The sequence below is a fragment of the Amblyomma maculatum genome, chromosome 5 (assembly GCF_055883805.1).
Source record: "Amblyomma maculatum isolate TAMU_Amacu chromosome 5, ASM5588380v1, whole genome shotgun sequence".
Lineage (NCBI taxonomy): Eukaryota > Metazoa > Arthropoda > Arachnida > Ixodida > Ixodidae > Amblyomma > Amblyomma maculatum.
In genome coordinates, this window is record NC_139348.1 from 54,796,609 (window position 1) to 54,820,061 (window position 23,453).

Genomic DNA, 23,453 nt, shown 5'->3' on the forward strand with positions numbered 1-23,453 from the left:
GCGTGGTTATGTTTTCTCTTATTACATTTCTGGCCTGTTTAAGCGCATGCCTAACGTTTGATTGAAAGCTCCAATGGCCACAGTTAACCTGCCGTTTCATTTTTATCGTCTATCCAAGCTAGCCAAGGTATCGGTTTCAAATTTGACGGCCGAAAATATCCTTTATTACCTCTCGCCTTTATACTAAAATATATATATATATATATATATATATATATATATATATATATATATATATACTATTACCGCATACATTGGTTGACAGGACTCGGTGGAAAAGGATGGCGGGTTAGGAGATGGTACCGAAGGCCGATATGCTTGCTGGAGATCTTCTCGGACAATACTAGCGACAAAGCCGACCGTCGGCTGGGGAGCACCGAAAAAAGTCTGAAGCTCTTCTCGCAAAATGGAACGGATGATGTCGCGGAGAAGATCCGGAGTAGCCCCGAAGGCCGAAAGCGGCTCTGTGAACGAAGCGGCGAGCACCGCCTGATGTGGTCGTATAGACCGCTTCTGGAGCACCCTTTCCATTGTGATTGTCTCCGTAAGAAACGCGGCAACCGTGGTTGGCGGATTGTGCACGAGGCCAGCGAACAGTTGCTCCCTAACGCTGCGCATGAGATGGTGCATCTTTTTGTCTTCGGGCATGGCCGGGTCAGATCGTCGGAACAGCCTGGCCATGTTCTCCACGTACATAGTGTGAGCCTTCCACGGATCTTCTTTCATTTGTACATACCATAATCTTCTTCTTTCTTTTGTACATACCATCGTCATCGTCCCGCGGCGCCGGCTCCAGCACGCGCCTGGGTTCTCCATCAGATTAAAACGCTGACACGGCGTACCTTGCCTTGCCGTCACGACTTTGGTGTCTCGACTTGGCCTTCTTTCACACGTGGTGGAGGTGAAATTTGATCCCCTTACTGCCTTGTGCCCTGCCTTTCGCTGGAGCTACGTTCCCGTCGCCGTTTGGCAACAACCACCATCGTTATGTCAACCGAGAGCAGTCCCGACCCGGCCGGACCCTCTACCTCGGCTACACCGCCGCCTCCCACTGTGCCCACTGTGCCCACACGACAACGCGACCCGCCGCTGTTCGCCGGTCGTCGCGACGAGGACGTGGATGACTGGCTTGACACTTATGAACGCTGCAGTGCCTACAACCGGTGGGATGACGCTTTAAAATTCCTCAACGTTTCCTTCTACCTGATTGAGGTCGCCAGGAATTGGTTTATCAACCGCGAGCCCCACACCACTAACTGGCCCACCTTCAAACAGCAGTTCCGCCAATACTTCGCCGACCCCGCAGTTCGGACTGAGATCACGAGGAACAAGCTCGCTTCCCGTCGTCAAGGTCCCGATGAGTCGTATGCCTCTTACATAGAGGCCATACTTGCACTCTGCCGGCGTATTAGCCCCACCATGCCTGAACCTGAACGCGTGCACCATGTCATGAAAGGAATCAATTCTGTGGCTTATAACACCCTACTCGCCCAGAATCCATCAAGTGTTGATTCCATTATTACGACCTGTCAACGACTCGAACAGCTGCAGTCCTCCCGATTGCAGCCAGACTTCTCTACTGGCCCCCCTCTACTGACTTCGATCTACGAACCCTAATTCGAGCGATAATCCGCGAAGAGCTCCAAGCCTTGAGCCCTTTCTGCCGGCACGGGTGTGATCACTCTTCTTCTAATGACGCCAGCCTCCGCACCATCATTAAAGAAGAATTGGCAACTATTACCCACCCTGTCGCACCTGACCCTCCTGCACCTCGTACAGCGCCGACTTATGCTCACGTTGCTGCATCCCCTCCTCCTTTTGGTCCCCCCCCCCCCACGACAAGCACCACCCTACAACCACATCAATGCCGTGACGACGGCTCAGCCTACGCCGCCCTATTACGCACCTTGGCGCCCTTCTCGCCCAGTGTGCTACTACTGTGGAATCAGAGGACATATTTCCTGCTTCTGTCGTCGACGCATTCAGAACGAGCGGCGTGGTTACGACGCCTTCGAAAATGACGTACCCGCATATTATCAGCGACGATCTATTCACAGCTCACCTCGTCGATCCTCTCCGCCACCGGTATCCTCGTCTGAACCAAGTGGCGCTCATGTATCCCGACGCCGGTCCGTTTCCCCATACCGCCGCTCTGTTTCTCCACTTCGACCAGCAACAACTGTTCCTGTCCGTCATTCGGAAAACTAAGCGATGCAGTTTCCGGAGGTGAAACTGCACTCTGCGAACTTACCAAAAGTCCTCCTCATCTCCCGTACAATATGATTTCCGTTTTAGCTGAAGGATTACCGATCGAAGCTTTGATTGACACAGGGGCTGCAATTTCTGTTATTCGCGCTGATTTATGCCACCGTTTGCGGAAAGTAACGACACCATATGATGGACCTGAACTTCGTGGAGCAAATGACGTCTCTCTACATCCTTCAGCAAAGTGTACAGTTCGAATGGTTATAGACGGCGTCCGCCACCATGTGCAGTTTGCTGTGCTTTCACCGTGTGCGCATCAGATGATTTTTGGTTGGGATTTTTTGTCGACCGCGTCAGCGTTAATTTCTTGTGGCGACCGTGTCATTCATATGACAGACAGTGATTTTTCATCTGACATGTCTGAAGTACGTCATTCCCTAATTGCCGCAGTTGACACTGTGTTGCCTCCACAGTGCGAAAAACTTGTTACCGTTGTTTCGGAACACATCACTGACGGGGATGTACTTATTGCACCATCTCATCGTCATCTTGCACGTGGAATCGCCTTCCCATCAAGTCTTGTACGATTCCGCAGCGGCTCAGTGATAGTAGCTGCCACGAACACATCCCGTGAATCCATCGTCCTGACTGAAGGAACTTCCCTGCCATGCATAGTGGATGCTCACCCTAAGTCCATTATGGTGCTCACCGCCCCGCTACCTCAGCAACGTGATTCATCGCACGTCTCTCTTCCGATGCTGTCGAAGACAATCAGTCCGGACCTCACGCCGCACCAACGCAAAGAATTGCTGAAATTGCTTCAAGCCCATCAAGCCATTTTTGATGCCACTTCCCCTCCGCTGGGACGGACTAGTGTTGCATACCACCGCATCATTACTGAAGGTAACTCGATCGTACGCCGACGACCTTATCGGGTTTCTCTCTCGGAACGAAAAGTAATCGAAGAAAATGTGAATGACATGCTCCGTCGCGATATTATTCGTCCATCAACAAGCCCATGGTCTTCCCCAGTAGTTTTAGTTAAAAAATAGGACGGATCGGTACGATTTTGTGTTGATTATCGCGCACTAAACAAAATTACCCGTAAAGATGTCTACCCGATGCCGCGAATAGATGACGCCCTTGACTCTCTCCAAGGCGCCGAATATTTCTCGACCTTGGATCTCCGCTCAGGTTATTGGCAAATACCAATGCATGAGGGCGACAAAGAGAAAACCGCTTTCGCAACTCCCGATGGACTGTACGAGTTTAATGTTATGCCCTTTGGCCTGTGTAACGCACCAGCGACATTTGAAAGAATGATTGATACGGTACTTCGTGGCCTAAAATGGAGAACCTGTTTATGTTACTTGGACGACATTGTTATCTTTTCGGCAACTTTTAACGACCATCTCAAGCGCCTGAATGAAGTCCTGACGTGCGTTTCGTCAGCGGGCCTTCAGCTCAACACCAAGAAGTGCCACTTTGCACAAAAGGAAATTAAAATATTGGGACATCTGGTTAGCAGTGACGGCATTCGTCCAGACCCAGATAAAATCAGCGCGGTCTTGAACTTTCCTCGTCCGCAACGAACTGCAGATTTGCGCAGTTTCCTCGGCCTAGCGTCCTATTTCCGGCGTTTCATAAGGCATTTTGCAGCTATTGCTGCCCACTTCATGAACTACTTAAAGCGCGCAGCTCTTTCGTGTGGACTGAACAGTGCAACACTGCTTTTACCGACCTAAAGCACGCCCTCACATCAGATCCCGTCCTTGGCCACTTCAGCGACAGCGCTCCTACCATCCTGCACACTGATGCCAGTGGTCACGGTCTTGGCGCTGTCCTTCTGCAGTGTGATGCAACATCGCGTGAGAAAGTGATTGCCTTTGCCAGTCGGACCTTGACTCCAGCTGAGAAAAACTACACCATTACCGAGCAGGAATGTCTTGCCGTCGTCTGGGCTGTTCAAAAGTTTCGCCCCTACCTCTATGGTTGGCACTTCACAGTTGTGACCGATCACCATGCTCTTTGCTGGTTGTCTTCACTGAAAAATTTAACAGGCCGACTTGGCCGCTGGGTTCTACGCCTGCAAGAATATAATTTCGACGTCGTTTATAAATCGGGTCGCCAACACCAAGACGCCGACGCTCTTTCTCGCTGCCCACTTAAGGAATCAGCCTGCTGTTTTTCATCGCAGCGAATTTCAACTTCTGACCACAGCCGACCATCTCTTCCCCCGACGCATATCACAACAGTTTTTTTTGACGATTCTGAGCACAAACACGCACTCCGCTCGCAGCAATTAGCTGATGCCTACTGTCGGCCCATCATCGACCGCCTTAACGGCGCTTCGAACCCGCCCAATGCTAGGCTTCGCCGACAGCTTCGCAATTTCAAACTCAAAGATGGCATACTGCGCCGCTACGTGTATTGCCCTGATGGAACTCGTTGGCTCCCTGTCGTGCCGCGTGCGCTTCGCCCACGTATACTGGCGGCTTTCCACGATGACGCTACTGCAGGTCACCTTGGTTTTGACAAAACATATGATCGCGTGAAAAGACGATTCTTTTGGCCTGGCCTATCTTCTACCGTAGCTAAATACGTCGCTTCCTGCCATCTGTGCCAACGCCGCAAGCGGCCTACTTCTTCGCCCGCTGGCCTCTTACAGCCTCTTCCATGTCCCGCCACGCCATTCGACGTAGTCGTTATCGACTTATATGGTCCCCTACCTCTCTCCGATGGGGGTAACCATTGGATTATAACAGCCGTTGACCACCTTACACGATACGCTGAAACAGCCCCTGTACCGACTGGTTCTGCCGAAGAGGTAGCTAATTTTTTTTTGCGATCAATTGTCCTGCGTCATGGCGCTCCTCGGGTGCTTCTAAGTGACCGCGGGACGGCCTTCTTATCGACAGTCGTTGCCGAAGTTCTTCATGCGTCATCCACTCTTCATAAGACAACCTCAAGCTACCATCCCCAGACTAACGGTCTTACTGAGCGATTTCATCGCACTCTATCCGATATGATATCCATGTACACAACACCGGATCACCGAAATTGGGACACTATTCTACCATTCGTCACATTCGCCTACAATACAGCAGTACAGCGGACTACCGGTTACTCTCCGTTTTTCCTCGTTTTTGGCCGTCCTCCCACTACAATGCTCGACACTTTCTTCTTCTCTACGCCCGACTACTCCTCATCAGTACCAGCCCAGTTCTTACCCCGTGTGGCCACATGCCGTCATATTGCCCGCCTCAACACAGAAGCGCGCCAGGAAGACCGCAAGAGTCGCTACGATTCTACGCATCGTGCGGTCTCTTTTCGTCCCGGTGACGAAGTCCTGCTTTACACACCACTGCGCGCCCCGGGCCTTAGTGATAAATTTCAGCGTCGCTATCTTGGTCCCTACAAGATCATAAACCAAATTTCCCCCGTGAACTACCAAGTCACACCTGTTGATCCCCCAGCCGATCGACGCCACCGTGGAACTGAAATTGTTCATGTCTCCCGCTTGAAGCCGTTTGTGCGCCGCGGTGCATCGGTTGGTTAGGAGCGGCCAGGCTGGCCGCTTCCGACCCCCCGGGATGATTGTGTGAGCCTTCCACGGATCTTCTTTCATTTGTACATACCATAATCTTCTTATTTCTTTTGTACATACCATCGTCATCGTCCCGCGGCGCCGGCTCCAGCACGCGCCTGGCTTCTCCATCAGATTAAAACGCTGACACGGCGTACCTTGCCTTGCCGTCACGACTTTGGCGTCTCGACCTGGCCTTCTTTCACAATAGTTATAGTCTCGTTGGGTATCTGCATGCGAGAGTGCAAAGCCTTTTCCGCTCGTTCTCGGCGATCCGGGCTGGTGTAGGAGTGCAGGATGCAGAGGCAGAACTCGAGCCACGATGTTAGGGCGCGCCTTCGCGATTCTCGTACCAAGTACGAGCGCCATCTTCCAAGCTGAAGAAGACGTTCCTAAGCTTCGCGACGTCGTCCCACTGATTAAACGCGGCGACCCAGCCAGTCTTCCTATTACCAGGCCGCGTACATCGTTTACAGAGACTGTGGATGCGCATCGCGAGATATTTTGCCGTCCCATACACCCGCATCTAGACCGTCCTCTCCACTATGGATCCTGTATCAACCACACGTGCTTCTTTCAATACCTGGCATCAGGAAGAAGGTCGAGCTATCGCTGACAGAACTAAAACAAGTAACTCTCGAATACTTCCATGAGCACCATGAAAACCGTTTGCACGTCTACACCGATGATTCAGTGAATGCCGTGATTTCTTCAGGCTCCATGGTCAACCATCAATTAATACAGAAATAAAAGCTAGGACAATTCACCAGACTTCTTCAACAGCTGCAGAGCTATCCGCTCTTCGTGTCGCAATTAGGCATATCAGTCAGCAGAGCCCTCAGAGGTGGTCTATTTTCACAGATTCAAAAGCAGCCCTAGCTGCAAGCCTTAAAGCGGCTCTTCGCCGTGGAGACCATGAACAACTTGTTGCAGAAATACGACAAATTCATCACTGTGCAATTAATGGAGGACATAACATTATCTTCCAATGGCTTTCAGGACACAGCGGCATAACGGGCAATCTACGGGCGGACGAGGTTACACGAACAGCGCACCACGACAGCGATTGTGTGTTGATTCCCTTTTCCAGGGCAGACGCAGCGGGCAGGCTTTGCGCACTTGCACGGGAACACACGCTCTCCTTGTGGAATTCTGGCCAGTTTGCGAACTGCGCCGGGCCACGGCGATCTTCTGCGGTGAAGGCCTTCCATGGCACTGCTCCCCACTGGAAAAATTGTACGAGATTTGTACAAGACTGCTGTACGCAATTATTGCTGCGTACAGCCTAGGTGAACGTACAGCCTAGGTGAACGTACAGCCTAGGTGAACGTACAGCCTAGGTGAACGTACAGCCTAGGTGAACGTACAACCTAGGTGAACGTACACCCAACGTGGCCGTACAGCCTACGTGAAGTGTACGACATACATGGAATGCATGACCGCGTAATCCCATCACAAAACTAAACGCGTATATATGCAGAGCTGTATGTTAAGAGCTGCCACTGGTCTGTAGGTGAGATGTTTCATGTCCTGTTTTCTTCTGCTCCTTGAGGTCTGCTGCATGCCAAAATTTAATCAGTTTATCACCACCTGATTTGCCCGTCCCCTTCGCAGGTTGAATTGGGAAGTTGCGCTTTCTTGTCATGTATTTGACATCGTCGATCAAGTGCAAACCTTAATATGTAGCAGGAGTGTAATGTCACACAATTTATGTTTGGAGACTCTTCAGTCTGCGTTACAATTCTTGTATTTGCATCAATATGTTTTGAAAATATGTATCATAGTACTGTTGCATGACAGGTGTGTAAAAAATTAGAGCAGTGCAGAATCTGCATTGGAGTAATATGAAAGCACGGATGCTGCTGTTGGTTGCTTAATTCACTTCTTGTTTACCCATTTTAGTCTTTGGTACTTTCAAATTGCGTGCCAACACCCTCCTATGCCCCTTTCCGGCTCTACTTCCGGTTGCGTGTCACATCCTTGACGTCACCCTAATTGACTGATTTGACTATTTTAGTCTTTGGTACTTTCAAATTGCACGCCCAATCCCTTCCTATGCCCTTTTTTTGGCTCAACTTCAGGTAGCGTGGCGTCAGCTTGACTGGTTTAATTAACATGTATTTGATACATCTCGGCCGCACCCTAACTGACTGACTTAACTATATTTTAGTATTTGATACATTCAAATGTGTCGCCAAGCCATTGGATCACGGTAGACAAGCGGAGTTGTGAACAGCGTTTAACGATCTGGGGGTGGCACAGTGGTAAAGCGCTTGGCTGGGGATCCAAGGGATGGAGGTTAGATTCCCGGTGGAGACAAAATTTTTTTTTTTTGAGGAGGAGTCGCACACCTCTTAAGCGTTGCTAGGCAATGCTGGCAGAGCTTGGCGAGGAGGCTGCACAGCTGGCCTTGGCTGTGACGTCACACGCATGCGCAGAACTAGGCTATGTGAAGCCACACGAAGCTGCAGTCTGATACGCGTAGACAAGCTTTCGCTTCAAAAGGTACGGCATGCAAAAACCTGTGCGTGGTTACCGACCCGCACACAGCGTGAGGATTGTTCGAGACTCAGGATTCAAAAGATGCAAAACAAAAGTGTGATCTTAGAGGACGAGAGACATTGACATAGGAATGCTGCCATGCTATAGTGATACTCTGCATGGTTGCAAGGCTCCTACACCACTCCTCATGTTTGTGTTGCGCATAATACTAATATCCCAGCTTTAGGCCTTGTGCAAGGCCTCAATCAGTGTTTGCTGCAGTTGTGACAAAATGTTTTGCCGAAATGATGCCCTCCATGAGATATGCCTCATGTGTAAAGCATGCATGCTTGGAAAAGACACATGTGGTCACCTGGATTGGCTTTATTCATGCCATGTCTCAGCATGGCTGACACACTGCGGTCACAAAACATCTGCTTTCGGTCCACCAGTTTGGAGCTTGGATATAGATTCCCTTGTTCTGCTGCTGTTGACCTGTTGGGCTCGGGCTTGGATACAGGTTTTCACTGTGCGACGTCTGCAAAATGCAAAAAAAAGCAGGACTATATCCCAGATCCAAAAATTCAGCTCATGTCTTTCCAATCCAAACATTTTGGGAAAGGGACACGTAGGTGCTATACTATTATTTGACAACAATTCAATTCAAAAAGTTTAGATTCTGAACTACAGAAAACTGAGGAACTGGCACGAGCATACAGACTGTTCAGCATCAGACCCCCACAAAATTTAATACCTCAGTCGAACAGATATTTCAAGGGCCTTCGAACCATGTCCTATCGATCAATCAGATAAATGAAGGGGAAATGAGGGTATTCGTTATAATACATGAAGAAAAGAAGCCAACAGTCGGCGAGGCCAAGGAAAGCACTGGGGATTGTACTTTTTTTTCAATTTTTGCTTCGGTAATCACACAAATTAGTAATGTAATCTGTTTAGGGGAAAGATAAACACAAAGTAGAAGCAAAAACAATGTGCCGATGGTGGGGACCGAAGCCACGACCTTCGAATATCGCGTCCGGTGCTCTTCCAACTGAGCTACATCGGCCGCTGTTCCACCTGCTACTTTCTTACGTATTAATGTTGTCTCTATACGAACCTTGAGAGTGTTCACCAGCGCCGCCCTCAACCATAGCGGTGGATGTGGAATGTCCTGTGTTACCGCCAGCGTCACATAGAATGTGATCAAGAGCGAGGGCGAAAGCTGTGCTTTATGCTACCTATGGCTTCAAGACTTTCAGAACCGAGACCCCCGTAAGCGACAAGCAGATAAATGAAGGGGAAATGAGGGTGCTCATTATGATACATGAAGAAAAGAAGCCAACAGTCGGCGAGGCCAAGGAAAGCACTGGGGATTGTACTTTATGGGTTTGGTCCCCACCATCGTCACATTGTTTTTCCTTCTACTTTGTGTTTATCTTTCCCCTAAACAGATTACATTACTAATTTGTGTAATTACCAAAGTAAAAATTAAAAAAAAAAGACGAGTACCCTCATCTCCACGTCCACCGCTATGGTTGAGGGTGGCGCTGGTGAACACTCTCAAGGTTCATATAGAGACAACATTAATACCCAAGAAAGTAGCAGGTAGAACAGCGACCGATGTAGCTCAGTTGGAAGAGCACCGGACGCGATATTCGGAGGTCGTGGGTTCGATCCCCACCATCGGCACGTTGTTTTTCCTTCTAATTTGCATTTATCTTTCCCCTAAACAGATTACATTACTAATTTGTGTGATTACCAAAGTAAAAATTAAAAAAAATACACACAAAGTACAATCCCCAGTGCTTTCCTTGGCCTCGCCGACTGCTGGCTTCTTTTCTTCACCTATCGATCAATGACATTTGTGCACCGCTTCATGAAAAGCTACAATAACTACAAAGTCAAGAGAGCAGTGCAAAACTGGAGATTTAAACGGCCTTCGAGAAGTAGAAGTGTGCACTCTTGGATATGGCTCAGCATACACGGCTAAAAAATAAAAATAAACCTGAAAGATTATGCAATCCTACATATATGATCATATGAAGATGCACCTCGACTTAACCTTCTGCCTCTGCTCCAGAGTGAAGGAAACAGCTGTTCCTCTACTCAAGGCTTGGTTAGAATTCATGACGGCCTCCGAGCGTTCCTTCCAACAAAGTCTTCTTGAGAAATACCATGCGGAAAGAATGCATGGAGATCTTGACTGAAACCTTTAGTCCCAGCGATCCTCGAGGCATTTTTTTTTTAGAAATGAAGCTTTACTTTAATCGCTCCTCGAGTGCAGGAGAAAACTCAAGTTTTCTCACGAATTTCAAAGTTGCAATGACGTTAATATAGGCCCACTTCGACCTCCACTTGCAAACATGAGGCATTGTAGCGTTCACACGCTGTGCAGACTTCGTTCTACTGCATACAAAGCCTTTCATTAAAGCGGATAAAATAAGATTCACAGACCCACTCTTTGAAGCATTGGCTCTGTGGGAACCTCAATCTGACTCGAAAATACTGAAACATTGTTTCAAGTACGACCAAGACAAGTCTCCCGAAGTCCATGCAGCTAACGATGAGTATGGATAGCTGTTGTCAGGTGCAGCTTTTAATGCTGTAGTTGATCACCGCATTATACTGCTGTGGTATAGGCATATTTCAAGTTGTCACCGGATGCCTCAGCAACATTTCAGAGCGTGCCGAGTGCCAAATTGCAGCAAGCATTTGACGGCTAACAGCAAACAAAGCATGTGCAGGGGTTTCTATGAACCACTGTGAACAGTGGTGCAATTGTAGGGAATGGCATATTGTAAATAGGAAGAGGGAGGTACCGGAGGTGCAGTTGTGCCATGGAACACCTGTGCTGCACACATCGATGGCTTGCTGATTGCCTCGGTGCATAATGTTTTAGGCGCACGGTGCTGTGGGGAGGGGGGGTCAATTCTGTCTTCAGAGTGGCTCAGGAATATTCGCAGTCAAGTACATTTACAATTAGAGATCCTAGCTTGCTTGGAAACAAGCGGCATTTTATTCTGGAAAGCCAAATTTCTTGGCTGGGGTGCATGCGCTGCAATATGCTTCTTTGCACTTTACATGTGCTCAACGCTCACCGCCGAGCACTTCGAGTGCAAACACGCAACTAGGTCACTAGATTTCACAGCAATTCTAGCACTTCTCAATGCCTAAATCCTGTTCTACACAAGCTTTATGTCAATGACAGAAAATGTTGCCAGTCGTGAATTGTTTTCAGCCATTTTTCACAGCTGCCTTGTTCATGCAGTTTGCAAAACATATTTTTGTTCTGTTGTGGCCAAGGAAAGACACAAACGCAGGCAGCCAGGAACGTGAGTTTTATTCACGAATGCCTTTGCTTATATAGCCCTTGTCTTGCGCATGCGCCTAAACTGACATCTGATATTGCGCAAAACAAGGGCTATATAGGCTGAGGCGTTGGTGAATAAAACTCACTTCCATTCCCAGCTGCCTGCGTTCGTGTCTTTCATCGGCCACAACAGAGCAGTTTTACTAGGCTGGGACTTTTTTTTATGCAATAAAGCAACTCAGGCTATGAGTAGTGAAGTGCTCCAGAAATTCCAATCACCTGGGGTTCTTTAATGTGCACTGATGTTGCATAGCAAACAGGTGCCTTACTTTTCGTCGCCATCAAAAAGTGGCTGCCGCAACCTATTAGGCTGCGACTCTTGAGGCAGCTTGTTGATGTTGTTCAGAAGGACTTCACATTCGAAAATGACCAGGTTACACGTAGTGGCATGTACTTTCCAGGCCAAATTCTGGCCTTTGTCTTGTCCCTGTAAGCCATGTGTGCTGCCTAGAGTGGAGGGATATTTCTAGAGGATACGAAGTCATAAGAAATGCTGAAAAGCATTCAAGAATCTCAACTGAACCTTGAGTAGAGAAGACTGTTTTCTTCACTTTATAGAGCTGAGGTAGTGTCAAGTCGAGACATGTTTGTGAATTCGACCCCAAGGGCAAAATTTGAATTAAAAACTATTCCACAGGCATAACAGACTCATGCCCTAATGTCAAGTCCTCTGAACGTTCAGAAGCAACCTCTATATTCACAGGCTAACAGAACATGTTTCCCAGGATGCATGAAAAGGCAGCTGTGAAAAACAGCTGAAAACACCTCACTGCCGCTGTGATACAGTTCATGTAGAACATGACATATGCATTGAGAAATGTGAAATTTAGTGACCAAATTTGTTTATTAAGGTTTGGTTTGAAGTTGCTGCTACACTTGCTCTTTGACATTGCAGGGCTCAGGGGCAAGGGGAGAAAACATGCATGCTGCTTTGCAACGTATGCACCCAAACAAACAAATTGAACTCCCTGATTGGTTTACAAACAAAGCTGGGAGCCACAATGGTCACTGTGCTTGAAAAGCCATGCCTTCTGCCTACCGTGAATGTGTCTCCACAAAACGAGTGAACCAGCCACTTAGACAGCACCGAGAGTCTGAAGACGTCTGTACTACCCTGATATGACAACTAAGCCATTGATGCCTCTAGCACAAATGTTCATTGTTCCAAAGGCTCAACTGCGCTGCTAGTGGGCCCCCAGCTTCCTTTATACGTATGTGCTAAGACCAAAAATGGGAAGACTGCCCAATAGGGGGTGATGAAGAGGCCATGTTTGATGTTTCAATGTCCGAAAGGGGGGGGGGGGCTGCCACTTTCAGGCAGTGTCTGATGAGTCCTAATCTAAACATCCTGAGCATACCCATATGCAGCAGCAAGCGTGCAATACATGTCTAAAGGTGTACGCCGAGATATATACAGGCCATCACCGAGTGTTCTCGCTGTCTCCATAGCTAAAGCAAAACTGATCTGCGTGCCCACCATCGCAGTTTTCTCTCAGCACCATCGGAGTGCTGTAAGTCTTCAATGCAAAACCATTACTAGCCCTTTTACACGTAATGTCGTCTGCGACCGTTGTTGGCTGTGATGGTTCTGAAAGAAGAGCAATCACGCCATTGTTGTGCATAGAGCAGCTTGGTAAGATGAGGCATGCGGCTGAGCTCAATGCAGGAGGATCAGATGGCGTGACATTTGGAAAAACCCTTTAACGTGAAGTGCACCGAGCAGCTGCCCTTAGTTCAGATCGAAAGCGAAGCCAGCAAAGCATCTATATCTACTGTGGCTGCATTAGCTGTGCACCGCTGCCTACAAGAAACGCAGTACATCAACTGTGTGTGCAGCCAGCCACACCTACTCTCACTCAGCTAAAGTCTGCTTTGATTGATTTCCTGCTTAGCCAATGATGCCAATGGTGCTAGTGGGGCCTTTGATGGAGATGCTGGCAATTAAGACGTGGCTGCTGATTCCGCAGTGCCGGTTTTGCAAAAGCCATTCTTTGCAGGCAGAAGCCCCTTATCGAAACATTTAGGGCAGTGATCGTGCAATCAGAAAGTTCGGTAAAAAATCTGGTTTTCTGGAAAATCAAAGGGTTGGAAGGTATGTACGCAACATGCCTTTCACCACAAGTGTGTCCCTGTCTCTGGAAGTCACCATGCAGAGCAAACTTGCTCTTAGTCCTCAAATGTGTATCATATCTCTGCATTAAGTAGGTTCTGAAACATTGCTCCCATATAGTGACAATTTGAAATGTGCAGCACCACAGAAGTATGTGATGATCAATTACAGCATTGCAGTTTGTGATAGGCCATGGTTATGCATACTTGGTGTCAAAAGCTGGGATGTCAGGAGGGTAGCCAAAGCTGTATCCACGAAACAATATGCCAGAAGTTCTGGGTTGAACAGGGTTGACCTGGGCCGTCACTCAGCCAATGCTTCACAAAACAGATCTGTGCATACTCACTGCATCCACTTTTGTGAAAAGCTGGATAAACTCGCAGAACAAAGCACAAATAGCGAGCAAATGATATAATGTCCCGTGTTTACAAGTTGAGTGGCAGTCGATGAGCCCTCAAGGTCACCTAACTGCCAACAAATGAAAAGCAGGCATTGAGGGCTGAATGGAGTTGAAGTTCAAGTGAAAGTATTTTTTGTGAAGTGGCAATTTCCTGTCACGATACTCAATCTCACAAGCTGTACGCTGCCCTCCGAATGGCACAAGAGCCCTGGCCCATTCAGGATCATACAGACTATAATAGGTAATTGTGCTCCTACGTGCCTCTTGCTCCTTGAACTGACCAGGGTGAAAATGGGGGCACAATTATCTACAAAGGCTCTTTGCAAAACTCAAGAGTATCAGCTATCCTGCATAGCGCAATTCCTGTGGGAAAATATTTTTGCAGGTCCTGGGTGCACAGTCACGTTACACATGGATGACGTAGCCTATACGACACATATATGTATCTCCTAGATTTTTTTTAACAGAAGCGCACTGCTCAGTCAAGACGAGATGCGCGGGAATGTAGTGAGCACTGATTCTGTGCGTTTGCAATTTTTTGCTTTCGTTCTGTTTCTTTCGATAGTTTAGTGTACAGCTTGTATGGGTATGCAAAGCGACGCGGGGACTCTGGAGTTGAGTCGGCTTTTTCGCATCATGTCACCGGGATGGTGCGTTTGCTCTCCGCAGTGTAATGAATATGTGCAAGAGTACTTGCCGTATGTGGGGCTGCATATATTCAGTACCATAGCTTGAGTTATTTGCGTTATACACATGCAGTTTTGTAGCGGCGCAAAAAATTATTCTGTCAAGACAGAGTATCTTCTGAACGGTGCATAAACATTGATGTTTGGATTAAGCCATGAAATAGTATACAAGATGTTTCACATAAGGTTTGGTTTGGGGTTTAATGCCCCAAAGTGATTCAGGCTTGTATCACATAGCGGGCTTAACTTAAGGTACAAAACCTGCCCAAGTGCACGGGCACAGAAGCAGCCAAATCTTCAGTGCTCCCTCCACTGCCACTCAGGCTATCGCAGCGCACACCTCACTGCTACGGGAAAAAAGGAGCAAGCGTGCATACTGCTCTGTGTTTTGCCAAGGGCAGCTCCAGGCGGTCACTCGTTTTAAACAGCACCACCTGCGCTGGCCAAGCCCCCCCCCCCCCCCCCCCCCGCCGCCATTTTTTTATCCTCTCCGCACTACTAAGTAAAAAAAAAGGAAGAAGCATACATGCTGCTGTGCGCTTAGCTCGAAGAACAGCTAGACCCCCCTCCCACTACCTCCACTCCCCCTTCCCACCCACCCACAATTTATTGAGCGCCCCGGGCAGCTTGACGCAGTCACTCGTTTTAAAGCACTTTGACAGCCAACCTCCCAGTACCCTTTCGTCCTTCCCGCATAGACGAGAAAGACCTTGCAGCCCTTTTCTCACTCCCAGTAGAATGAAAAAGGAAAAAAAAACCGCCACGTAGGATATGCAGGAATAATACAGACACGTCACTTTTGTGTCAACAAGGTATGAGTTGCTTTGGCCTGAGCAGAAGATAGGGAGGACTAAAGATTTGACTGCTTCTGTGCACAGTGTGTTAGAGCACAGGGCTCAATCGGCCACCTTTGTACCTTAAGTTAAACCCGTTACATGAAACAACTATAGTGCTAAAAAATTGTTAGTTCAATAACTAAGCCACATCTTGTATAAATTCACAGCTTAATTTCAAACATCAACATTTATGTGCCCTTAGAAGATGCTCTCAGTTTTGACAGCTACTTCTTTTCACCACTACAAAACTGCAAGTGTGTGGTGTGCATGTGTGCAAATAACTCATGCGCTATAAATATGTTCGCAGCCCCACATAGGGTCAGTACCCTTGCACATTTTCATTACAATGAGGAAAACAAACACACGATCCCACTGCGAAGAAGCAGACTCATGACTCAGTTCTTGTGTCGCTCGAATATCAGCAACCCTGCCAAACCACCAAAAGAAAAAGAACGAAAGCTAAGCAAAAATTGCGAACACACAGAATCAGTGCTCACTCCACGTTCCCCCTCATCGTGCCTTTTGACTGAACAGCGCTTTTCTCTCAAGAAAAAAAAAGAATACAAACTCGACGAGTAATGTGTAGGTGACATATAGTAGGCTATGTCAATGAAGTATTATGTGATTGTGCACTGAGGACCTGCAAAAATATTCTCCCAATCCCCGTTGCGGCAGAAGTTGGGTGCCATGCTGAATATTTCTGTATTAAGTCTCATGTTATGCACGAATCTTGGGAGGAGCATGCCTTCTCTATTGAAAACCAGAAAGGAAGGGAGGGGGGTTATGAATGGTACCTGTAAGGTTAAGGTGCTCTTAAGAGCGTAATCCCTTTAATAGAGAGAGAAAACCAAGGCAGAGTGGAGCAGGTAATGGATGTGGTCATTGTCACAAGAGATGTCTCCCGGCAGCACCCTATTTCTGCCCCCAAAACAGGTTTTACCGCCACAGTGAAGGGGTTTTCGCTGAGGAGAGAAGCACTGCAGAAGTATTCTGCCAGAACAACCCCATACCGCCATTTACATTTGCTGAAACTTGAGAGCTCTCCCTCCTCACTCACAAATCATGAGGATGTGCTTTGGTCTACTCTCCATGGAAGGGGTATGGTATCGGTTACCTTTAAGCCTCAAAACAGTGCTTTTCACAAACACGCACATATTTCAAGGTGGAAGCAAGGCCACCTGTTTCTTGCCACGTTTGTTATCATCAGCAGCTGCATTTCAATGAGGACAGAAGCCAGCAACACTTTCCTCAGTAGTTTGTAGTACCTCCGCCGCCAATACAGCTAGCCGAGAAGTAATAACTGCTTGACGTGATTCCACATGCACAAATTACATCAGCTTAACACTTAGAAGTACAGATAACACTGAATTTTCCCATCCAATTAAACACTCAACCACTTCCTTCTCAGTTGCTGCAGTGCTACTGCATCCCGGTACGTGGCATCCCAGCCATGGCGGTATGGTGAAAATCTGCAACCAGTATGCACTCAAGAACTCTGATCACATGTGGCCGGCCTGCCACTACTCAGAATACTGTCAATCATATTCAAATGAAAGATGGTAGTACTTATGTGAAAGCAGTGCAATGTCAAGACTACTGAAACCTATATCGACTGCATTGCCCCTACTGCACTCTGCTAATTTAACTTGCAGTCAGAGGAATATAACTAGCCCAACAACTGCAGCAACCACAGTGAAGGTGCATGAGCTTCACTTCAAGGTGTACTATCCTCACATCTTATAAAATCAGCTGGTAATGAGATTTGTTTCAAAACTTCTGGCTTTTCCTACCTTAAAAAGAAACGCATTTTCTGTAAAATAGCATTTTAGTGAATAGAATGCAGAAATGTATAACACAAGCTAGCTTCAGCTTGTCCTCAATGTCCTTTTATTACCCTAAAGCTGAACATGAGCTATGAGAGACATCATGAAAGACGGCTTCCGGGCTAATTTCCAGAGCCCTCCCTCTTCCACAAAAAGTTCTTTAAACTGTGCACTGGCACTGCCCAACATGTAGGCAAATTTGCATTTTGCCTGTATCGACAGGCCCCAGCCACCATTCCATTCCATATTCTCAGGCTCAGCAGCCAAATGCCATAGCCAGTAAGCAATGGCAGCAATCAAAGAAAACACTGAAGAAACCTGAACCTCAAAATAAACATAAGGAGCCACAAATGTAATAGTAGGTTAGGCAGATAAGAAACTACACATGCTGAAAAATGTCTTCAGCACTTACATCAATGTCCTACTTGCCCATCATAGCACTGTGTGATTCTGGCAAAGGGTATTGTAGAGCTTGAAGAAGCCATTGCTTTGAAGCCACATGGAGCTTGCTGTAAGGTAAAAAGTACCATGAACCAACAAATCAAAGCGTAATATAGTGCAAGACCTACATGCAGAGGCTTTGTGAGCAAGAAATAAAGGCATAGAATAGGAACACCACAATACTTTTTTTTTCCTCAAATAATGCGTGGCATGCTGGTGTAAGTCACTGTATGAATTCACCTCTGCCTGCTAAGTAATCCTAGATTAATATTTTTTTGGATTCAAACTTTCACTTTAGGATTGAATTCGTTGAAGGGCGACTGCCTATAAAGCCAGAGAAGAAACAATGTTGACATCACCCGAGACATACCAACACTGAAATAAATCCTTTCACTCCATCTCGTCGCCAGCCTGGCAAAAGAACAGGTCAGGCATCACAGTGCCCCTAGTTACAAATAAAGCATTTACTTGATTTTAACTGCAAGTACATTTTAACATCAACCTATCCATAATCCACTAATGCCCACTAGGCCCAAGATCAGAAAAGCTCTCCCTTTATGCTTTATATCGAGCGAGCCTCTTAATTTGTAGTGCAGGGCCTTAATACATTCCTGCAACTACAATACTACTTTTCTAAGAGATGTGGAACTTCATTAGAATTCATTTTATGACCTAAGTAGCAGAAATTGTATTTTATCTTGAAACAAGCAGCCCGAAAAAACAAGGCTGTGAAAGGAGACAAGACAGGCGCTAACTTGCAACATATAAAGGAGTCAAGCAACAATGCAAACCACTCAATCACTTATAAGCAGAAAGCAAAACATGAGTCACTAAAATTTAAGAGCACTTCCCTAATCTAGATATCCCAACTCACTGCATGTTAACACGATGGACGGCTCACTAGCACATTCATTACCTAGTGGTGAAATGCCTTCAGCTTCAATGATTTTCCAGCTGATTTGAAATTGATGACAGCCAGAATGTGCGCAGCTGAAAGAAACTGAAAGCAACCAGTGCATTCTTTACAATGCACAGCCAAGTTGGTACCTCTACCTATATCTACATAAATGGAACTGTTCGGATATTTTAGTGATTCATGTTTTGCTGTCTGCTTATCAGTGACTGAGCAGTTTGCGGCGTTGCTTGGCTTTATATATTTCATGTTTGCATCAATAAAATTTAGTTGCGAGTTACTGCCTGCTTGCCTCCTTTCACATCCTTGTTTTTTCGTGCTGCTACTTTCAAGATGACGCCTTACCAACTCATGCAAATTGCCATCCTTCTCAAAGTATGTTAGTCAAAGAAATTTACTTCATTTGGTACTGACCAACACACATGACCAGGTTTGATGCAACTTAAAGGCGATCAAAGAGAGTATCATCATAAAGCATGAAAGTTGCCTCAGAAATGCACCTCTCCATGCCAGTGTAGCTTGCACAGACATGAATTTCTGTGGTAAACAAAACACTGGGCTGCTGCAAGGGTGGTACAGCAGAAGCAGAGGGTGCTCCGACAGTAAGAGGAAATATGGCATTGAATCTTGCTATACACGGAGACATGTGGGCTATGCAGCCAAGGTACGAAAGGAAAGGAGACAAGTTTTAGTCTCTTTGCCGAGGAGAGTGGTTTGCTCACTATTTGGGCTAGGCATGTGCAGGCTTGAAGTGAAGGGAGAAAGTTGGAGAGTTAATGCAAGGTCACTAGCGCTGAAGTAACCCACTCTACATGGCAAGGGAAGAGAGGTATGTTGCCTTCACTTTCTTGCCTAGCTTCAGCTGCATAGCCAGACATTTAACCCTGAGTATAGTGATGTGCTACCGTGTAGAATTGAACACTGAAAGTAGCACAGGAGTACAGCATCATTATTCTATCCATGATAAACAGGTAATACAGGTAAAGAGCATGCTGCGCTCTAAGGTTGCTGATGGCGTATTTACTTATCTTACATTAAAAAAAAAAGTTAGTGACCCATAAATATGGTACTTCTGCTATTATGAGAACTGCACAGCCATGTAAATTGCATGAAGAAAGTGAACCTATGGATAGCTTGCACTGACGACTCACTAGGCACCCACTGGTGAACCAAAAGTAGAGCAAAAATCTGTCTAATTTGCATTCACCATCTTCATCATGCAGGTATTGCAGACACTAAGCACAGTTCACCATCATAGTACTTATGATATCACCCAAGCCGTCTATAAAAGCTACCCAGATTATCACATGAACATTTCAGTAGAGATATGACTTTCCAAGGGTCATATTATGACACTGACCAAATTCTCATGAAAAAAAAAATTATGACCAAATCAGCACCTTTCTCGGAGTTCAGTGCATGGGCGTGAGATATGCTTTTACACTTCTTTTCGTCAACTGCTACTGTTTCAGGAAAAGGGGTCATCAAACTAAGTAACCTGAGTAGAGTTGCAAACAACGAAATTTAGGAGTGTGGTGAGGGGCAGACTTCGTGGCATTGCGAAGGTACTCTACTAATGCTAACAGTAGGCAGCCTTGATTTGATCATGGTGTTCAACATGCCAAAGAAACTGACTTCGAGGGTCAGCCATTGTAGCTAGCTCTGGATAATTTCGACCATCTACGCTTCTTTAATGTGCACTGACACTATAAAGCACATGGGCACCTAGCATTTTTCCACCATCGAAATGCAACCACCCCAGCTAAGACCGAGCCCGCGTCACCCAGCTCACTAGTCAAATGTCCTAAACGCTGAAGCTGCCACAGTAGGGTGTAGGCAGCCTTGAGGCAGGGTTGCATTTGCAGGCATGTTTTGTACAAGTCAAGCTTATATAAGCTAGGTATGGCCAAACTGTGGCTCATGAGTAGCATGAGGCTCCTTGCAAAGTCCAGGTGCAGTTCACGACTGCTTGGCACCTGTCTACCTCTCACCATTCACAGTATTTCTGCATCTACAGCCAGCTTCTTTTTTTTTAGGAAAAAACTAAACAAAAATACAGCCAGCTTCTCTGTTCTTTCCCCTTTAAGTTCCAAACCACCTTTTGTTTAGTATTCTTTTGAACAATGAAACAATGTGCCACCCTCTGGACACACATCTAACAGAGCTGCTCACGACTGTAAACATGCTCATTCGAGAACTTCAATCTGCTTGCTTTACAAATGGGGCAGTAGAGGCATATTAACAGTCGTGGCATGAGTTCTTCACTCTGACCACCTGCTTTGTTAAATAAAAAAAAAAAGTCATTATCATCATTTACTTTGCTCTTTGTGAAATTGCCTTTTTAGTCTAGAGTTCTCATTAAAGGTATGGCAGCTGTTGCTGTAGGCCCATAGTTAACGAGCTGTCTGACATATGCCCGCACTGCACTCGCTTGCTCATACATGGAGCTGAGCCTTAGCAACCTTCGTGGTGATGCAAAGAGATGTTTGCCCATGCTAACATCTTGGCATTTCCATAATGGCGCAGATCAGTGTCTCCACTCCCACTTGTGCTGTGAGCATTCCTGTCACTAGCACATATTGAAACCAAAAGCGATGGCAGCAGGCAATGTGACATGCCAGCAGAGAGATGTTCACTTGCTTTTCCTCCACACATAGTGAATTACAATCCCAGAACTTAAGTGGATTGCCCGCTCCACAACAGAGCACCTGCATCCAGTACAGATTGTGTCCCGACTGTGTTTGGAACTCATGCTAGCGCAAGTAAGTAGTGCCCATGGACTGACAGAGGAATTGCCAGTCATTCTGTGCGCTAGCCTGTGCTTCGTGTACACATGTCGTCTGTTTTAAACCTGTAATAGGTCTTAGAATGGTGTTGACCTCAACAGTTTATGCCATTCTTTCAGATAGTCTAGTGCGGGCAAGCACGGTAAGATTTCTTTGGCACTATTCTCAAATAAAACAAAGGCTCAGATCACTGTTTTCACTGTTTCAGAGTTGAGGAATGGCTTCGAGTTCACAAATAGCACACAAAGATTGTTTCTGCACATAGTTTTCCAGTCGCACTCTGAGCTGAGGTCTTTAAAAAAGATTATTGCAGAATACTGCTGCTCTCAGACTTGCTGTCCTCAAAAGTGAGCACTAGTTCATGACAGCAATTTGCATTCGTAGCAGCGGCAAGTACCAATAGTCGATTATTACAGAGGGCACAGCAAGCGCAGCAGAGACAATCTACTGGAAATGGTAGGTGCAGCTGAACACATACTCAAGTAAATTTCCAGCCGGTCCTGTTGATTTCGGCAGAGCAATCCAGACTGCTCCATGGAGCGATCTTGGCTCAGCAATCGCTCCTCATCTGCATTTGGAAGATGAAACCTGTGTTCCGCATCTGCATTTGGAATACAGTTGGTACAAAATGAGCAGAAAAGAATGTTCTGTAAGTGACCACAGTCTGTTATTGGAATTCACCATTAACAGAGTTTTACTATCTACCACCTCGATCTGCTCATAATTTAAGTAGCATTATAAGTCTGTGATCCTGCAGGGACCTCCGATCTCACACAAAGGATTCAGTGGCGTAGCAGGCACAACACACATCAAGAGGTGCCAGATAGTGTAACTTGTAAGAAATGTTATGCTAACTCTTCGTTACTTGCTAGCAGAGCAAACAGTATGTCCGTCATCAAACCTTCTTTTAAACCCTACTTCATGGCAATGGAAAAAGGCATTTCGAGTCCACTTGAGGTCTAACTTAGTACAGTAGCGATGAACAAGCCCCTGAGCCTGCCATGTGCCAAGGCGTAAATGCGCTTCACTGTATTGCACGAGTGAACAACCGGAAGGCTGGAAGCTTGAACAATCTGTTTCCAGAAAATGGTGACGTTGTTTGAGCAGTTAGGTTGGAATAATAAGCAAGCACTCTGCCCGTACCTTCATCTACTGGATTTCCTCTCAAAGGTATGTATGCCCAGCAAACAATGTCTGCAACTTAATCCAGGAGTAAAATCACAGCATGTTCTGAGGACTTCGATCATAACATTGAGTTTTTGATCATTCCAGTCACCTCAACATCAAATCCAAGGCATATGTGGCAGCTTATGGAACATTCGCACATACAAAACACACCGAGAAATGCAAGCCAGTCAGTCTAAAGGCAGCCTATCATCCTCATATTGTTCATAGCCTTCCTAGTGCCACCAAGTTTGCTTCCCTACCACCCTCTGAACATGCAATGTTCCACAACTCGGGTTACACACAAGCAGTGCACCAAGAAAGGCAAAAGTTCATCCCTAGCTCTCACTACGTCAACTCGGAAGAATGTGCAGAGTCGGACCAGATATATAAATTTTCACAAGAGAATTCAGTCAAGTGCCATCTTTCCATCTTTCAACTTTACTTGCTCTCTTGCAGATCTAGCTTGGATTCATTTTGCACTCAAAGCTCAAGTTATGTTTCAACAACTTCAACATATTTATCAGGACTGCAGTGCAACTGCCTCTATTATCCAACCCTTTTCTTTTTTTTTGCTGAAGTTGACATGGTGAGTGAGCAGTCTAGTTATACAATAATTTTTTCCAGTTTTAACAGACAATTAGAAAAATAA

The 23,453-nt window shown here is 46.4% G+C and overlaps 1 long non-coding RNA gene across 1 annotated transcript; it reads right to left on the bottom strand.

The window, feature by feature from the left end:
• Positions 1 to 8,451: 8,451 nt before the first annotated feature.
• LOC146188335 (uncharacterized) lies at positions 8,452 to 23,082 on the bottom strand. Its single transcript, XR_014707517.1, has 3 exons — positions 22,116 to 23,082; positions 17,910 to 18,006; positions 8,452 to 8,810 (listed from the first exon to the last, which is right to left on the bottom strand). It is a non-coding gene; the product is annotated as an uncharacterized LOC146188335 (long non-coding RNA).
• Positions 23,083 to 23,453: the final 371 nt, after the last annotated feature.